Source organism: Balaenoptera borealis (assembly GCF_965194805.1).
Source record: "Balaenoptera borealis genome assembly, chromosome: 2".
In the NCBI taxonomy this organism is placed as follows: Eukaryota; Metazoa; Chordata; class Mammalia; order Artiodactyla; family Balaenopteridae; genus Balaenoptera; species Balaenoptera borealis.
In genome coordinates this window covers 83,186,041-83,203,127 of record NC_138867.1, presented here as the reverse complement: position 1 = coordinate 83,203,127, position 17,087 = coordinate 83,186,041, and the positions used below count along the sequence as shown (strand labels likewise).

The window sequence follows — 17,087 nt, the reverse complement described above, 5'->3', positions numbered from 1 at the left end:
CCGCGCACGCGCCCTGCCAGAAGGCAGGGGGAAGAGCTCCGTGGTTGGCTTACAAGTAAGAAAGTAAACAAAAAAAAGTTGTGTAAAGTGTGCAGCAGCTCTTTGCCTGAAGAAACCATGAGAGATTGGAAGCTCATAATTTGAGTTCTTTGGTGCAGAACTGCAGAAACACAGCTAATCATTTATTAAGACCGCCTTGACGTTTCCCTCAGCTCAGGTACAAATTTTAGACAGGTTTCTTCCTGCCTCTAGGTCCTTGACCTCTCTTTCCTTAGGGCATTTACGTTAGAAAACTTGTAACTGTACACTGATTCTCTGCATTTTTGAAATATAAATCTTTAAAAAAGTTCTTGCCGGTGTTAAAACCCAGGGCTGTCTTTCTTAAGGAACAGGAGCCATCCTTTTGAAATGTCGTCAACAAAGAAGATAGCATCCCTATTCCCCAGTCTCTTTGGAAGGGTAGGAGCCTAACTTAGGCAGGCACCTTGTTTCAATTTGTAAAACTACCTCCTGCCACGAAGCTAAGAGAAAATTTTACTTTTTCTTTGGGTAAGGCTAATTAGTAAACAGAATTGGCCTAAGAGGCTCCCTACTCTTTAAATCTCATAAGCTTTTTGTTACTTTCTGGTGAGTTGAGCTCAGACAGAGTCCTGGCCCCTCTTCTCTATTGCAGTAATCTTGGATAAGTCTTCTTTGCCTGTTTAACTTTGACATCAGTAACATGGAACTTTGGTTTGAGCAGATACAAACAAACACCAGACCAGAAGTCAAAGTTAGTATTTGTTCTTTTAAAAACTTATTCATTCAACAAATTGTTTAGACTTTCTACTCCTTTCTTAGCACTGGGTCTGAGTATTGAATAGTAGGCAAGTAAGATATGATCCTTGCTCTCATAGCACTTAGGTTCAAATGGAGGTAACAGAATAAACACTTGCATTCATTCTGATTCTGAAGTGTGTGTTATAAATGACAAGTACAGAGTCCACAGTAAAAATTGTGTAAAGGACTATTGTAGGTAAGGTGGAGAGGATAGTGTCTTCTAGCTGCTTGGGAGTAACAGAGAAATGCAGTTGCTCCTGCCATGTAGAATTGCAGGGACTAGGCCTCTTAATGCTGGGTTCCAGTGTGAGGAAGACCATTGGTGACACACCCTAATTTTAGCTTCCAACCTGGGCATTTATCAGTAATGAAGTGGCTCCTTGGGTTTCTTCTCTCCCTTATTCACAACCTTATTCAGAGTCATACGTGGAAGAGAGTTAGTATGTAATGCCACTCCCTTCCACTCCTCAAAAAAGTCCAATATTCAACAATCAAAAAACAAAAAAAGTTCATCATCATCTTTCTGTCTTTACAGTATCTCATTTTTACCATTGTGTTCCTCGTCTTGATTAATGGCATTATTCTTCACTCAGGTGTTCAGACATAAAATCTTGGAGTCATCCTTTACCCTTGGCTTTCCACTGGCATCAATGGTTGCCAGTAACTGCAAAGTGCTAAATAATTCTGAAATAGCAGAGTTAAACTAATGATTCCAAATAATTAGAGCATATCATGTTCTAGTGTTTCTCCAAATGTGATTCTTAGCTACCTGAATCAGAATCAGAAATAGGATTTGTTAAAAATGCAGGTTCTAGGTCACTATTCCAGAAATTCTGAGCCAGAATTTTTGGGATTGGGGACATGGACTCTGTATGCATTTTTATTAAGCTCTCAGGGTAATTTTTATTTGCACTAAAGTTTAAGAATCTCTTCTCTCTCTCACCACCTATGTCCAAATGTTGTCAAATTTTCTCCATTTTCCTAATGTCTCTGTCACTAATCAACTCTTTTCTGTTCCCTGCCTCGACAAGGGATTATTTTTATATTGCTAGAGATCTTAAACCTGCAGATTATTATGTTTTTTGCATAATACCGTATTATATGTAAAGTGTCATGAAACAATATTTTCAATTCAATCACAGGAACTAGGAGCAAGTTTCCTGTGAGAAAATATTGTATTTTGCTTGTATAATATAAAATGACAATTTGGGGGCACACATGTCTATTTAAAAGACAGATTGTCAAACTGAGTATAATTGGTGTGTCTGAATTTTTTCTGTTAATAATAATGCTATTTGTTCATTTACATGTTTTCATTTGTCTCTCAAACAAGTTGTGCCAATCACTAGAGATTTAAAAACATATAGGGGAGAAAAATTATTAGAACAAGTAATTTATATCAATTTACTTAAATTAATCTGCATACTGGGAAAAGACCACCATTATCCTAATTTATCAGGGAACACTCCAGCTGACAGAACAACAGTCTTCCGTGGAAATCTGTAAAATACCACCGGCCTGATAAGTAAAATCTAACCCTCCCTCCCTGGTCTAGTATTGAATAATAATTTTGAATATTAATTAAGCGTCTATTGTGTACCAGATATCACGTTATCAAATGCTAAATGATTATCTTTGTTTAGTCCTTACCAGAAAAAAACAAACTAAAACTAAACCATTATTATTCCTATTTTACAATTAAGGAAACTGAGATCAAGGAAAATCAAACTGGTAAAAATCAACATGAGTAAAAACAATAGAGCTGGGCAGTGAACCCAGGCAGTCTAGCATTAGAGGTGGGCTATTGCCTGCTACATTTTATCTTCTCCTAATTGTAGGTTTCCATGACTTGAGTATAGCTCATTGTCTCAATCAGCTATTGCTAGATCAATGCTGCATAGCCAGTAACTAAAAAGATATCAGTGGCATACAGCAAATAAACATTTATTTCTCCTGTGTTTTTGGTAAAGGTGGGATTGACTAATTTAAGTTGACCTTGTGAGTAAGTGGAAAGGGGGGGGGGAATGGGCATAAGGAGAAATGAGGAGCCATGTATGTCTTTTTTTTTTTTAAACAGTGAAAACAACTGGTTACCCGAAGTCCCACCTGATGCCCTTGACACACATCTCACTGGAGAGAGGTATGTCACATGGCCACTTCTAGCTTCTGGGAATCTGGGAATTTTAATGTTAAAATGGGCATATTCTAGTCCCTAACAAAATTTGTTTATGTTAGCAAGGAAAAAGAAGACAATTTATATTGATAGGCGTTTCATTTTCAGTTCTGTCTAATAGAGAACAAGGCTCAAATGAGTGTTCTCTGGTGTCAAAATTCCCTACCTTCCCTCTTCCCCTCCCATTAAGGAAGAGGGAAGGTAGGAGGTTGGCTCAACTGGAATGGTCATTCATAGCGACATCTGATAGACTGAGTCTCTTATACTTTAAGTGGCAGGATATTGCCACATCAGGTGGGACTGTCTATACCCTGAAGTCCAAAAAGAAAAAGAGTTCAATGGGAAAAGAGAATACGAACTGATCACAAAACCAGGAAGTCAAGAGAATGTACTAAAGAGCTCAAACGTGAAGGAAGAATTGGAATGTCAGAGGACAACTAAAGAGCAACAGTTCAAGAATAAGAAGGAACAGTGTTGTTGGGGTAGGTACCACATAACCAAGTAGGAATATGAATACATATTAGGGTTAAATATCTAAAAGAAAATGACCATATAAATGGGCTATGGTTCCTGAGAGGAAAGAAACAAGGTGAGCCCCACAGTTTCCCTGGATCTCTGCCTGGGGAAAATTTCCCAGCTATAGTGCATCAACCTGGAGTTCAGTCAGAATGTGCAAGTCTCTCTTATCTGAAGAGGCAGAGATCAGAGTTCTGGGCTTTTGAAGTGGTTGGGATCTGTGGGCCAGGGCATTAAGAGAAGGAGTCTGTGGAGGTCATGAAGTTCATGTGGCAGTTTCCCACACACCCTTGACTGAGAGCTGGGCAGTACCACCAAACACAGCCACACAAAGTTAATAAGAGGCTGGCTGTTACAGCGGTAAGAGCAGAACAGAGAGATTAGACATTAAGCAGTGCTGGGGACTTTGAACTTAGGGTCCAAACTTCCTGAATAGACCCTCTAACACCTCCTAACAAAGTGGGAATCAAGCTGAATCACTGCTTTATGATAAAAGCCACACCCAGAGAAAGGCCCTCTTTATACCCACTTTAACAAAGCTTAAAACCAAGCCCTAACGAGATTCTTAGAGGAGACAGAGTTTTGAGATTGGATCTCACCAATTTACAGAGACTTGGAAAACAGATGAACAGAAATTATACAGTCTCAAGAACAGAGATCTAAAAAGATTCAAGAAAAAATGAACAAAACCCCTTGAACTTATGAACCAATATTACACAGTTTAATACATATGCATTGGAGCACCAAAAGAAAAATCATTATAATGAGGCAATAAATATTTTTGAAAAATGATTGAAAAACTTTCACTTACAGTTCCAAGAAGGTCAGAGAGCAGTTAGCAAGATAAATACCAAGAAAACAGCATATAGGCATATCAGAGTCACACAGAGAGTCACGGATATCAGAGTCCAAATTAGAACGTCTTGAAAGGAGCCATAGAAAAAAGATGCATTCATTACATACAGAAGAACAATAATATATATGAAGGCAGAGTTCTCATCGGAAACAATGAAGACCAGGAGCGGTAGCATCTTTAAGGTGCTAAAAAGAAATTAAAAAGTTATCAGTCTTACATGAAAGAATGCTCAACATCATTAATCATTAGAGAAATGCAAATCAAAACTACAATGAGGTATCGTCTCACACCGGTCAGAATGGCCATCATCAAAAAATCTACAAACAATAAATGCTGGAGAGGGTGTGGAGAAAAGGGAACACTCTTGCACTGTTGGTGGGAATGTAAATTGATACAGCCACTATGGAGAACAGTATGGAGGTTCCTTAAAAAACTAAAAATAGAACTACCATACCACCCAGCAATCCCACTACTGGGCATATACCCTGAGAAAACCATAATTCAAAAAGAGTCATGTACCAAAATGTTCATTGCAGCTCTATTTACAATAGCCAGGACATGGAAGCAACCAAAGTGTCCATCATCGGATGAATGGATAAAGAAGATGTGGCACATATATACAATGGAATATTACTCAGCCATAAAAAGAAATGAAATGGAGGTATTTGTAATGAGGTGGATGGAGTTAGAGTCTGTCATACAGAGTGAAGTAAGTCAGAAAGAGAAAAACAAATACAGTATGCTAACACATATATATGGAATCTAAGGAAAAAAAAAAAAAAAGGTCATGAAGAACCTAGTGGCAAGATGGGAATAAAGACACAGACCTACTAAAGAATGGACTTGAGGATGTGGGGAGGGGGAGGGGTGAGATGTGACGGGGTGAGAGAGTGTCATGGACATATATACACTACCAAATGTAAAATAGATAGCTGGTGGGAAGCAGCCGCATAGCACAGGGAGATCAGCTCAGTGCTTTGTGACCGCCTGGGGGGGTGGGATGGGGAGGGTGGGAGGGAGGGAGATGCAGGAGGGAGGAGATATGGGAACGTGTGTATAGGTGTAGCTGATTCACTTTGTTATAAAGCAGAAACTAACACACCATTGTGAAGCAATTATACTTCAGTAAAGATGTTCAAATTCAAAAAAAAAAGTTATCAGTCTTGAATTATATATCCAGTAAAATTATCTTCCAAAAAAATATGGCAAAATAAAGATATTTTCAGGCAAGTGAAAGCTGAGGAAACTCACTTCAAACAGACGGCACTACAGGATGTTTTTCAGGCTGAGTGGAAGTGATACAAGATGGAAATTTCGATTTACAGGAAGGAGAGAATGGCAAGCGGAAATGGAAAATCACTGTGTAAATACAAAGACCAATTTTTAAATTCTCTTCTAAGTTTCTTAAAAAGAATTTAATGCTTTGTATAAGGCCACGTTTATGATGCGTGTACATGTAAAAACATGGCAATAGAGCATAAAGGTAAAGGACAAGGGAGGTGAACTAAATGGAAATATACTTTCCCATTTGTGAAGTGTGACATGTGACATGTGAAGTTTGAAATGTCAGATGTGAAGTGGGATTTATGAAGTAGGAAACTCCTAAGGTTAGAAGTGGAATGTTTATAAGTAGAATCATGCTGTTGTAAGGCTATAACATTTGTGAAGTATGAGGTGGGAAATGTCAGGTGTGAAGTGGGGTTTATGAAGTAGGAAGCTCCTAAGATTAGGAGTGAAAATTGAAGTGACACAATACTGATGCTAAATAGGCATTGTTAAAATAATAATAAGGAGAAATATCGTTAGACTTACAGCAACCAGCCAAAAATAATTAATAGAGTTATATCTATGGAAAGATAATATAAATATATAGCTACAAATAAAAATATATCTTTGTCAAGTATTTCTTACAGTGGATCATGAAGATGGCATTTTTCTAATAATAAAAGTGATACGTTGATACTATTGAAGTTTAGAAACTTACAGTTTAAAGAAGCAATAATTCTACCACCCTGAGAATTTCCTTTATTCCAATATTATATATGTGCCTGTGTGTATGTGTATGTATATATATATATATATAATTTTTTGCTTGTATATTTAGAACAATAGAGTATATATAATTTATATTCTATTTTTATATTTATATCATAAATAATATTTTGTCTCAAATATCTTTGTAAACATGAATTTTAATGATTTATTATATGTAATCACTATGTTGGATAGTTTCCCTTTAGCTGGAGCACTGTTATGAAAAATATCACTAAAGTATTATTTTATTTAAATATTTTCTGCATCTCTGCCAGTGAATTATTTCTTAAGGGAATATATGCCAGTGACCTCATTTTAGGGTTTTAGGTAGACAGATTCTCTCTGTCTTAAAGATTTAAAAAAGAAATTTGTTGTGTCAGTTGTTTGAAAAGCAGAAGTGGATAGAGCTGAGGCAATACTAAGTGGTGAATGGTCTCATAGGCTGTAACTGAGCACCCAGCCCAGTGAATAATAACTGTGGGAAGTAAACCCAAGACTGTGGTCTAAGTACAGGCAAGAATACAGGAGGGTGATGTCTGAGAGTGGAGCCAGTATGGGGTAGGGTGATAACACCTTTGCCTCCCATTCATTGCCATCATCACTTGGGAGAAGGTAAGGCCTCATGGAGGAGGGTTATATTAATTAACATTTCAGCCTATGCAGCAATTTAGTGTTCCTAAGGTGAGGGATAGTCTATTGGCAATGAACCTAGAAGGAGAAGTCAGTGTCAGGTTTGAGGGGAAAATGGAAAGAGATTATTTTGTGATACAAGGCAGTTATGACTGGCTTTATATGTGCACAGTATAATCTTCCTTAGCACGAGTGTCACCAAGTGGGTAAAAAACTGCATTTATGGGGCAGTGGGAATTTACTGAGGCACGAAGAGTCATTGGGATCAAAGGGTCATGAAGTTTATAATCTGTAACAGATATGTCTGCAACTGTCTTCTCTAGGGCCTCTTCAGTGCAATATAGGGTGGTGGTTGATATTAGTAGGGCAGGGGAGGAGGTGCAGTTAATGTCTTAAAGCTGAGAAACAGGGCAGGCACCTCAGAAAATAACCAAATTCACCAAGGCAATTAAATATGCAAGCCTTTGTGAACAGGTCTTGCCATTCTTTGATAGAGCTGAAGCCAGATTTAGAATTTGTTGGAGACAATATACTTGTGTTTTTAATTCCAGAAAGAGCATATGATATTGGGATAGTAATCATATTTTAAAATGGCTCATTAATTTGGAAGGATATACTTGATGCCATATAAGAGAGAGAAGTGCTTCCTAATGATCAGTTGCTTCCGTATGATGAAAACCGACTAGTTTTTAAATATTTTTATTTAAATACTTTAAAAATATTTTTAAATTTTTAAGAAATATTTTAAAATTTTAAAATATTTTTATTTGAACAGATATTAAATTTATATGGTTCAAAATTCAAAATGTACAAAAGGATATTTACTGAAAAACTGTCTTCCATCCCTATTCACCAGATAAACAGTTCCTCTCTCAGAGCCTAAATATTTTCAGTTTCTCATGCATCTTCCAGAGATAAACATATGTATACAAGTTATATAAAAGTGTCCTTTTTAACACAAATGAAATGGTAGTATTCTTTACATACAGTTTGGTACTTTGCTTTTCCGTTGGTGTTATTTTTTAAAATACCTTGGAGATCATTTCATATCAGGACATCATGAGATTTGTCATACTGTTTTATTCAGGGCTGAATTGTAATTTTTGTGAGCCCTAGGTTCTTTTGCCTTCTTTGACCCCTTTCTCCACGAATAATAGTAATAGTAACAGTAATGGTAATAGTAATAATAATAATAAAGTTCTATTTTATGACTGTGTTGGTATAAAGATGAATATAATCAAGGTTGGATTCACTATTTATTATTATTATATTTATTTATTCTGATTTTAAAAGAAGTTTAAATTAGCACATTTTGGGCTTCCCTGGTGGCGCAGTGGTTGAGAAGTTGAGAATCTGCCTGCCAATGCAGGGGACACGGGTTCGAGCCCTGGTCTGGGAAGATCCCACATGCCACGGAGCAACTGGGCCCGTGAGCCACAATTACTGAGCCTGCGCGTCTGGAGGCTGTGCTCCGCAACAAGAGAGGCCGCGATGGTGAGAGGCCCGCGCACCGCGATGAAGAGTGGTCCCCACTTGCCGCAACTAGAGAAAGCCCTCGCACAGAAACGAAGACTCAACACAGTCATAAATAAATAAATAAATAAATAAATAAATAAAAGAACGTGAATTTCTAAAAAAATTAGCACATTTTCATGGGTCCCTAAAAGTACTGGTGAGCCTTTGGCACTATGTCTATTGTGACTAATTGAAAGATAAATCAGCTCTGGTTTTATTATTACAAAGTTTTCCATAATAAGGACATTATTTTAATCAAGTCCTCGTTGATGAACAGTTAGGTTGTTTCCAAACTTTTTGATTTTTTTTAATAGTAAGGAGTTTAAAAACTGTAAACTAAACAAAAAGATGCAGCCAAACATAGCATTTTCATACTAATTTAGAATGGTACTACCTTGTAAACTAAAATTATTATTTTATTTTATTTTCCTGCATTTTTTAGCTGGTAGTAAACCAAATAGTCACCAAGTGCTAGTGGGGCATGTAAAATAGCACTTTTTGTTTCTCTGTCATGATTTTTATTTTCTTTTTCTTTCTACATACACCATCCCCTTCTCTTTGCCTCCTCCTCCTTTGATTCAGATAAATATTATTATTCTCTTTACAGTTCTTCCTTCTTTCCTATCAGTTCTTTAAGTTTGTCCTAAAGGCTTATTTATATTCAAACACTTTGGTAGAATTCAAAGATGAGGAAATGGCCAGTATTGTTAATATTTGAAATGTGCCTGCATAGAATTTCCCTGGGCTGAATTCATAGATAAATAGCCTAACACAAAAATTAATTTATATGCTGTACAATGTCTTATAAACTAAATGATCAAATTGTCTTATATCCTTGATTCTCACAAGTTTATCAACTGTATTATGTCTTTCTCTTTATCCCATCCTTTATGCCTATCTCTTGAAAAAATCATTTCTTAGGTATATATATTGGCTATCTTAGCATTAACATGAAACTCTTACAGCATACTTAGCTAGCTCAGTATGGCTTCTCTCAGTGAGATATTTTCCCAATTAATTTTATGTTTGTAGATCAGCGGTTAAAACTAAATGAGGCTGGAGGTGGGTAGGTAAATGCATATATAATCAACTAGGGAATGATGGTCCTGTCTAAAAGTAGATGTCATTTACTTCTAGTCAGTTTTCATCATACAAGACAAGAAAGCATAAGTTGATTTTTTTCTCAAAATAAACCATAAATTCATGTATTTATGTGACATCACTTTTTAATTAGCAAATAAAATAAATAAAAATATCAGAAAAACACTGTGCTGTCAACACTGCACACCAAATCAAATATATCTGTAAGCTGTAGAACTCATTGGACGGCAGTATGAAACTTTTGTGTAAACTCTTCAAGGACAGGAATTTGTCACTGCCTTTGTACTTAACAAGTATGTCTGCACGTGGTTGGTGTTCAGTAAATATACGTTAATATACAGAATGAATAAAAAAGTAAGATTTCTAATTTTGAATAGTAGTAATAATGTTTCATTTATTCATATACCACAGCTCTCTAGATAGAAAGATATAGTGCAAATTCTTCAGGTTAATCAAATTCCATTACTTGAAGGAAAAAAATTAACACTGAATAGATTTTCATATATCTGTAGAGTCTTAGAATTCTTACATACTATATAGAAGTAAATGTAATCCCCTAAATTTTGTTGAAGAGAAGAGGAATGTCTAGAGAGATTCTAAAAATCTTTTAGTGGAAAAAAATACTGAAGGCATGACTAAGCTCAAACCTCCTGATTTTTAAAATTGGGCCCTTTTGCACCACACAATGTTTTCTACTCTGTCACTAGTGCTATCTCTCAGCAAACAGTTGGATAATAAAAGGACTTACTTCCTACATCTCTAAGGGGTTTAGATTTTTAAAAATTGAACCTTCTGTTAGTAAGGAAAAAAGTTTAAAATTAAAAGTAACTTTCTTCTTATTCTAAATGGAGTTAATGTAACTACCAGATTTATGCAGTAAAGTTTGATTTTATGAGTATGATACCATTAAAATTATTTAAGCCATAATGAAATTTGTAACTGGTCTGAAGACTACTTTTGCCGTGGTTAATCATTCACAGCAGTGAATGATTCTTCCTGTTATATCAAGTAAACCCATCTAATTTAAAGTTGAAAATGATGTAGCATATCCATAACGCTCATCTCAAAGGATGACAAGAATCATTGAGCAAATATGTAAATTTGCAGCTTAAAAAAATTAGGAATTTTCCTTTAAAAATCATCATCAAATATATTTGCTATATAAATATTTTGTTGCAGTCCTGACAAGGATTCCTTATTATGCTAATAAAGATATCCGAGTAATTAATCAATTATTTATTAATCTTATAATTAGATACCCTAGTAAGGATATGCTAATCAGGCTTCCATGCTCATGATCACTACCAGTAATCAGCACAGGCATACTAAGAAGGGGAATATGGGAAATAGTCAAAGAAGTATTTCCTTCCCATGAACGCTATTACAATTTCCAATTTTGATTTTGTAGGAAGGGTACAGTAAAATAAAACTCTGATGGCAACCTACCTGTAACCTCAGGAATGCCCCAGAATGTGTACATATCTGCTGAGTGGGTCCTAAAGGTGGAGGAGGAGGAGATTAGCCTGTGCCTAAAACTTCTAAATGGAACCAGGTGGCACATCCACCCACCTTGGCATATCAAATAAATGATCACAAGCCACAAGCTCATGATGTAGTTCAGATATTTATCCAGCATCACTCTCCTGCTTATGCACTCTACTTATTCATTTACTTCTTGGCATGCTTCTTGGTTTGGTTTTACTTATGTTTCTATTGAAGACATTTACCTTACACTTGGCCTGCATCCTGGCTTAGTGCACTGCAGCCTCAAGAAAAACCTCTGAAAAATTATAGAATATGTATAGAACTATTAATTAAAATTTTCATATATCTTATGGGGTGTGTGTGAGAAAACATCGCTAAATTAGGTAAAGGCAGTTAAGGGAAGTAGAAACTAGGAATTCCATTATTTAATATCTGCACTGTTCCTATGTTTTTTAAACAAACAACTCTGTTCAGTGTGCATCACTGGAGGATACTAATAAATATAGCAGTTCTAAAAACATACACTGAACATCCTGTCACGTGAAAACTACATATTCTCTCACAACAGAAGAAACAATGATGAAAAGCCAATTCTGTACTTTGAAGTCAAGGCAAATACAGCAGAGGGAAAAGGAAGGAAAACAAGTATCCAAGAATGATGTCGATCTCTGATGATGCTTTAATTATTATGTTGCTTATCACCAAGGGAAAAATACTTTCAATTCCTGGATATATCAGTCAGAGCTTATTGATGCGAACTTTTAAAATAGATTTTATGCTTTAGTGTGATTCATTCATTCATTCATCCTTTGAATTTATCAAACCTGTATGAGCACTGCGTGAACATCTTCAGTACCTCCTCTTTGGAAGATGCTTCACACTCACACTCCCATGGTCATTGGGCAGTCTGACCCCACTTTTGATCCACATCTGGTAAGTTCTAGGTGGGCACCTGACCCAAGGTAGGCCATTCAGAATTCATTACAATGAATTTGGAACTGGCACTAAGATTGGTCTCATACCTGGGAATGTTTATTGAATGGTTAAAATGTAAAATCTCAGCCAAGCTTTCTGCTATGTGAACTAGGGTGTAGCCAAAGCTGATATGAATATTGAAAAACAAAGTGACATGATAGAAACAAACAAGATGAGGAGTGGATAGTGACTGTAAGTTTGTTTGCTTTTGTTCATTTTGTTGTTTTGTTGTTTTTATTTTGAAACCTTAGCTTAACTTAAGCTGCATTTACTCTCACAGGCATTCTTGTATGCATCTCATTTAAACAATTTATCTTTCAGTGTAAAACTCTTAAGAGCAGAGAATTTTAGAAACACAAAAATCTCGCTCATGCAATACTGTCCCGATAGTTCTGTAACACATCCAATCTAATATATTTCTAAGTAATTTTAAACTGTGCAAAAAAATCGATTCATATATTTAAGAGCAACTTTCTTTGAACTTTAAACAGATGTATTTCAGAAAAATATTTAATTAGATCTAAAGGACAGATTTTCAGTAAAAAAAAACAATAATTAATTGCATTAAGAATTTCGTGTATGAGGTTAATATGATTGCTTTTTGAAAACCAATATTACAGGATGGTGAATAGCTCTTACCTGTAACTGGGAATTGGTAACTAGGAACCAGAACTGAGGACAGGGAGGCTTAAATACTCTGTATTCTAGGGAGAGCTGAGGACAAATGAAGACTAGACACTTCTTTGGGTTTATTTAGAGGACACTATCACTCCGGTCCTACTGTGGACTCAAAGATGTCCTTAAGGAGAAAGGTAGAAAAAGAGGATAGTTGAAGGCAAGGAGCAGAAAAAAAAAATAAAACCATTTCAAGTTTCTAACCCACTAAGTTTAAATTCAGTAAAATGGTTTGCTCTAACTGGAGAGTTTTCATTATCGTTTTTGGACTGCCTTCTATGAAAGCAGGATTCTCAGCAGTGTAATGCTACATACCTACATGTTACGCTTCCATGTAAGAATGACTTACGTGCAGAATTCCTCTTTGAAAAATGGAAGTTGTATAGTCTGTAGCTTTGAAGCTTCTGCCTCACATAGCTTAGAAACATAAAAAGTACATCATTAAGCAATGGGGCAGTAGTCACATCTAAAATATTTAATTATTATTAGCATTTTTAAAACTTTTAGCTATAAAATATAATATGCAGTGTTAAAGTGCAACACACAAATCTATATCATATGATCTGAAACTATCAATTACATAAATCAATTTATGGCTTAGCATTATTAGAATTATGTGATCTAATAGAACAAAAAACTATTATCCTATATCTCCAAGGTGGTTTAATAAACTCTCAGTATAAGTTGTTCCAGGAGTAATCCTCATAAAAAATTCTCCAAAGCAATCATTTTATTGGGTTTATGTAATGCAGACAAATCAAAAGATAATAGCTCAAACTCTCCTTTGATTATTACAACATGTTTAACATTATCTTTCACTGGGACCTGTTAAGAAATGATGTGTTCGGGGTTTTATTTTTCAAGTGCTAAGAAAATTAAGAATATTTATAGAAAAACTTTAAGATCACTACAGAGGTTACTAATTTTATTTATAATTTCCAAGTTTTCAGGTCAGAATAGTAACTTCCAATGTGAGTTTTTCAGCATTCTAGGATTTTTCTACTTAATTGGAGTGCCCCAAAGTTTCAAGCAGTTTTCTTTTAAAAAATCAATTTTAATTTATTTAAGTTAAATTAAAATTATTTTTACTGAATTGTTCATGCTGTTCTTACTGCTTAAATAACTTTATTTAAAAAGTGATATAACAGTTACCAGAAACATATTAAGGTACTTTTTATAAATTAGGCATGTGTATAAATATCAATAGTAGGGCAGTTGTTCTCTTAGAGAATGAGGCCCATGGCATAAGCATCACATGGGGATGTGTGAGAAGTGAAAATTCTCAGGTACCAGTCCAAGCTATTGAGTCAGAAACTTTGGGCTGCACCCAGGAATCTGAGATTTTCCAAGCCCACTCTGTGATCTGGAAGCACACTGTGTTTTAAGAACCACTACAGTAGGGTATTGCTACTAGGAAAAGATTAAAACAGATTAACAATTGGTTGTTTTCTGTAAGTTGAATCTTCCGATTGTAAAACTAGTTTCAGTCTTGGCTACACATTAGAACTGGGGAACTTTAAGAAATTCTCATGCCAGTGCCACAACTAAAACCAAGTAAGTGAGATTCTCTGGGGTTTGGGACTCAGGCATATTTTGTAAAGCACCCCAGGTTATTATAATGTTCAGTCAAATTTGGGAACCACTACATTTTGAAGTAAGCTCTTGTAAGAGTAGTGCCCTGCGAGAGCTATAAAGATATTTCCTAAATATTAATGCCACCTTTTGAGGGTGCTTAAATACTGAGATACCACAGGTACCCTCTGCCTTGGGCATTCTGCATCCTTCAAACCATCTGGAATGGCCAAAGTTAATGGATCCCTAGATTTTTCTCCACCTCCCAGAATTTACTGGAAGAAAAAAAAAAAAATGAAATTGAAGAACACAGCTATAAAAGAAAGATAACACACTATGACCTAGACAAACCAGAATTAATAGAGAAGCTAGTTCAATAATTTAAAATAAACATAATAAATATCCTCAGAAAACAGAGAATGTTGGTAGCATGAAGGAGGAACAAGAAATTATAAAGAAGAATCAAGCAGAAATACTAAGTATTAAAAAAAAGAACTCTTGCCTCATTCTCTCTTTCCCATCACTGCCTATATTCCTCTGGAAAGTTATAATGAATCAGTTTTAGTTCTACCTTATTTAGAAATTGCCTTCCTCCCTCCCTCCCTCTCTCCTTCCCTCCCTTTCTTTCTATTTTCAATTTTGATGTTTGCTTTGTAGACACTAATAGATTTAATTAAATTAATTATTCTCCATTGCTTCTTATATATCTGTCCAATGTAATGCAGAAAAAAGAAAATAAAAGACAATATCTAATAGGCAGTATCTCTGCCCTTTAATCCTAGATGGCAATAGCAACCCCTTCCTCTGTACTGACAATAAAGAATGTCTCTGGAGATTGTCAGATGTCCCATGGGGGACAAAGTCACCCCCAGTTGAGAACCACTGGTAAACACTATTCTGGCTTCTCTCACCATAGAATAATTTTGCCTGTTGCTAAATTTCACATGATTGGAATTAGATGGTATGCATTTTGGTCTACCTTATCTAATCAACCCATCACTGTCCTTGAGTGTAGATCTATTTGTGCTGTTAGAGTGGATGTTTTAACCATAGTTCCGAGATTGATCTCTATTGTTGTGTTCGGCTGAATTTTTTTTTTTTTATAAATGCAGCTTTCCATTGTACGAATATACTACAACTTATTTAACCCATTCTCTCATTGATGGGCATTTGGTTTCTAAATTTGACTATTATGAATAAAGCTGAAGTGACCATTTTTGTACATGTCATGCTGTGGATATGCACTCGTTTCTGTTGATGTTGATGTTCTGTTGATGTTGCTGTTCATTAAATCTAAGAACTTCTATTATGAAAAGACACCACTGAGAGAGTGAAAAGGCACTCTGAGAGGAGATATTTCAATACATATTTTCATCAAGGAACTCATATCTAAATATATAGAGAGAGCTCCTATAGATCTATAAGGAAAAGACAATCAAACTGGAAAAATGAGCAAAAAACTTGAACAAGCTCTTCACAAAAGAGAATATGCGATAAATGTATGAAAGGGAGCTCAATCCAATAGCCATAAAAGATATCCAAGTTAAAACAGTAATTGGATAACCCTACATAGCCACCAAAATGGCTAAACTTAGAGACTGACATTACAAAGTATTGGGAAGAATATAAAAAAAAAAACTGGATCTTTCACATTGCTTACTCTATGAGACATTCTCACTATGAAATATACAAAATGTTCTGACATATGTTTGGGTTGTTCTTAATATTTTGTCATTAGAAACAATACGGTGATATTCTTGTGCTTTCGTCTTTGCACTTCATGTGAGAATTGGTTCTGGATTTCTAGAAGAATCTATCTCACTGTGACTTGTAGGACCTCTTAATATATCATGGATATTAACTCTTTAATGTTATATATGTTGAAAATATTTTTCTTCTTATATCACTTCTTTTAACTTTGTTTTTAAGCTCTGGTAATATATAGAACTTTAAAATTTTAATGTCATATCTATCACATTTCTTTTATGACATCTTGTTCATATCTTGGTTAGAAAAGTCTTTTATCTCAGGAATATTCAAAAATATTTTTCTAATACTATATTTTACATAAAATTCTTATTTGTTAAATCATTTATAGTTTATTTTTCATTATGGTATAAGGCTGGAATCATCCTCATATTATTTATTTCCTGTTGAAGTGAAATTTTCTCTTTTCCACATACTAATTCCCCCTATATGTATATGCACTTTTCTTAACTCCTCAGTTACTTTTTTCATCCGTTTGTCCATTATTGCATAATATCAAATTTATTTTTATTTTCTTCCTTTTCAAAAATGTCCTGGCTATTCTTGAGCATTTGCTCATCCAGATAAGCTGTTGAATAAATTTGTTTTTCTCCCCCTAACCCCATAAAAACCCTCTGAGAATTTGATTGAGTTTGGCATTTACTCTGAGTCATTTTATATTTTTATGATATGGAATCTTCTCATCTAAATGTACAGTATGTATTTCCCTTAACTTTTATATTTGTAACAAAAGATTTACAGTTATTTTCAGAGATCTTACACATTTCTTGTTTGGTTTATTCCTATGTCTTTTATAGTTTTTGCTGCTATTGTGGATTTCAATTATTTTCTTATTTTCAAAACAATTTATTGATAGTTTATGAAAAAGACATTAATTTCAGTATATTGATATTGGGCCTGCCACTAGTTCCTAAGCTCTCCTAGAATATCTAATAGTATTTTTTTCTTAGTGTAATTTTATTTTTCCAA

The 17,087-nt window shown here is 35.0% G+C and overlaps 1 pseudogene across 1 annotated transcript in view; it reads left to right on the top strand.

The window, feature by feature from the left end:
• The first annotated feature begins 2 nt into the window (after positions 1–2).
• LOC309621941 (myotilin pseudogene) overlaps positions 3–17,087 on the top strand; it is a 286,629-nt pseudogene continuing 269,544 nt past the window's right edge. The window contains exons 1-2 of the transcript XR_014249930.1: positions 3–217; positions 2,897–2,959. The product of XR_014249930.1 is annotated as a myotilin pseudogene (transcript). The remainder of the gene's footprint in view (positions 218–2,896; positions 2,960–17,087) is intronic.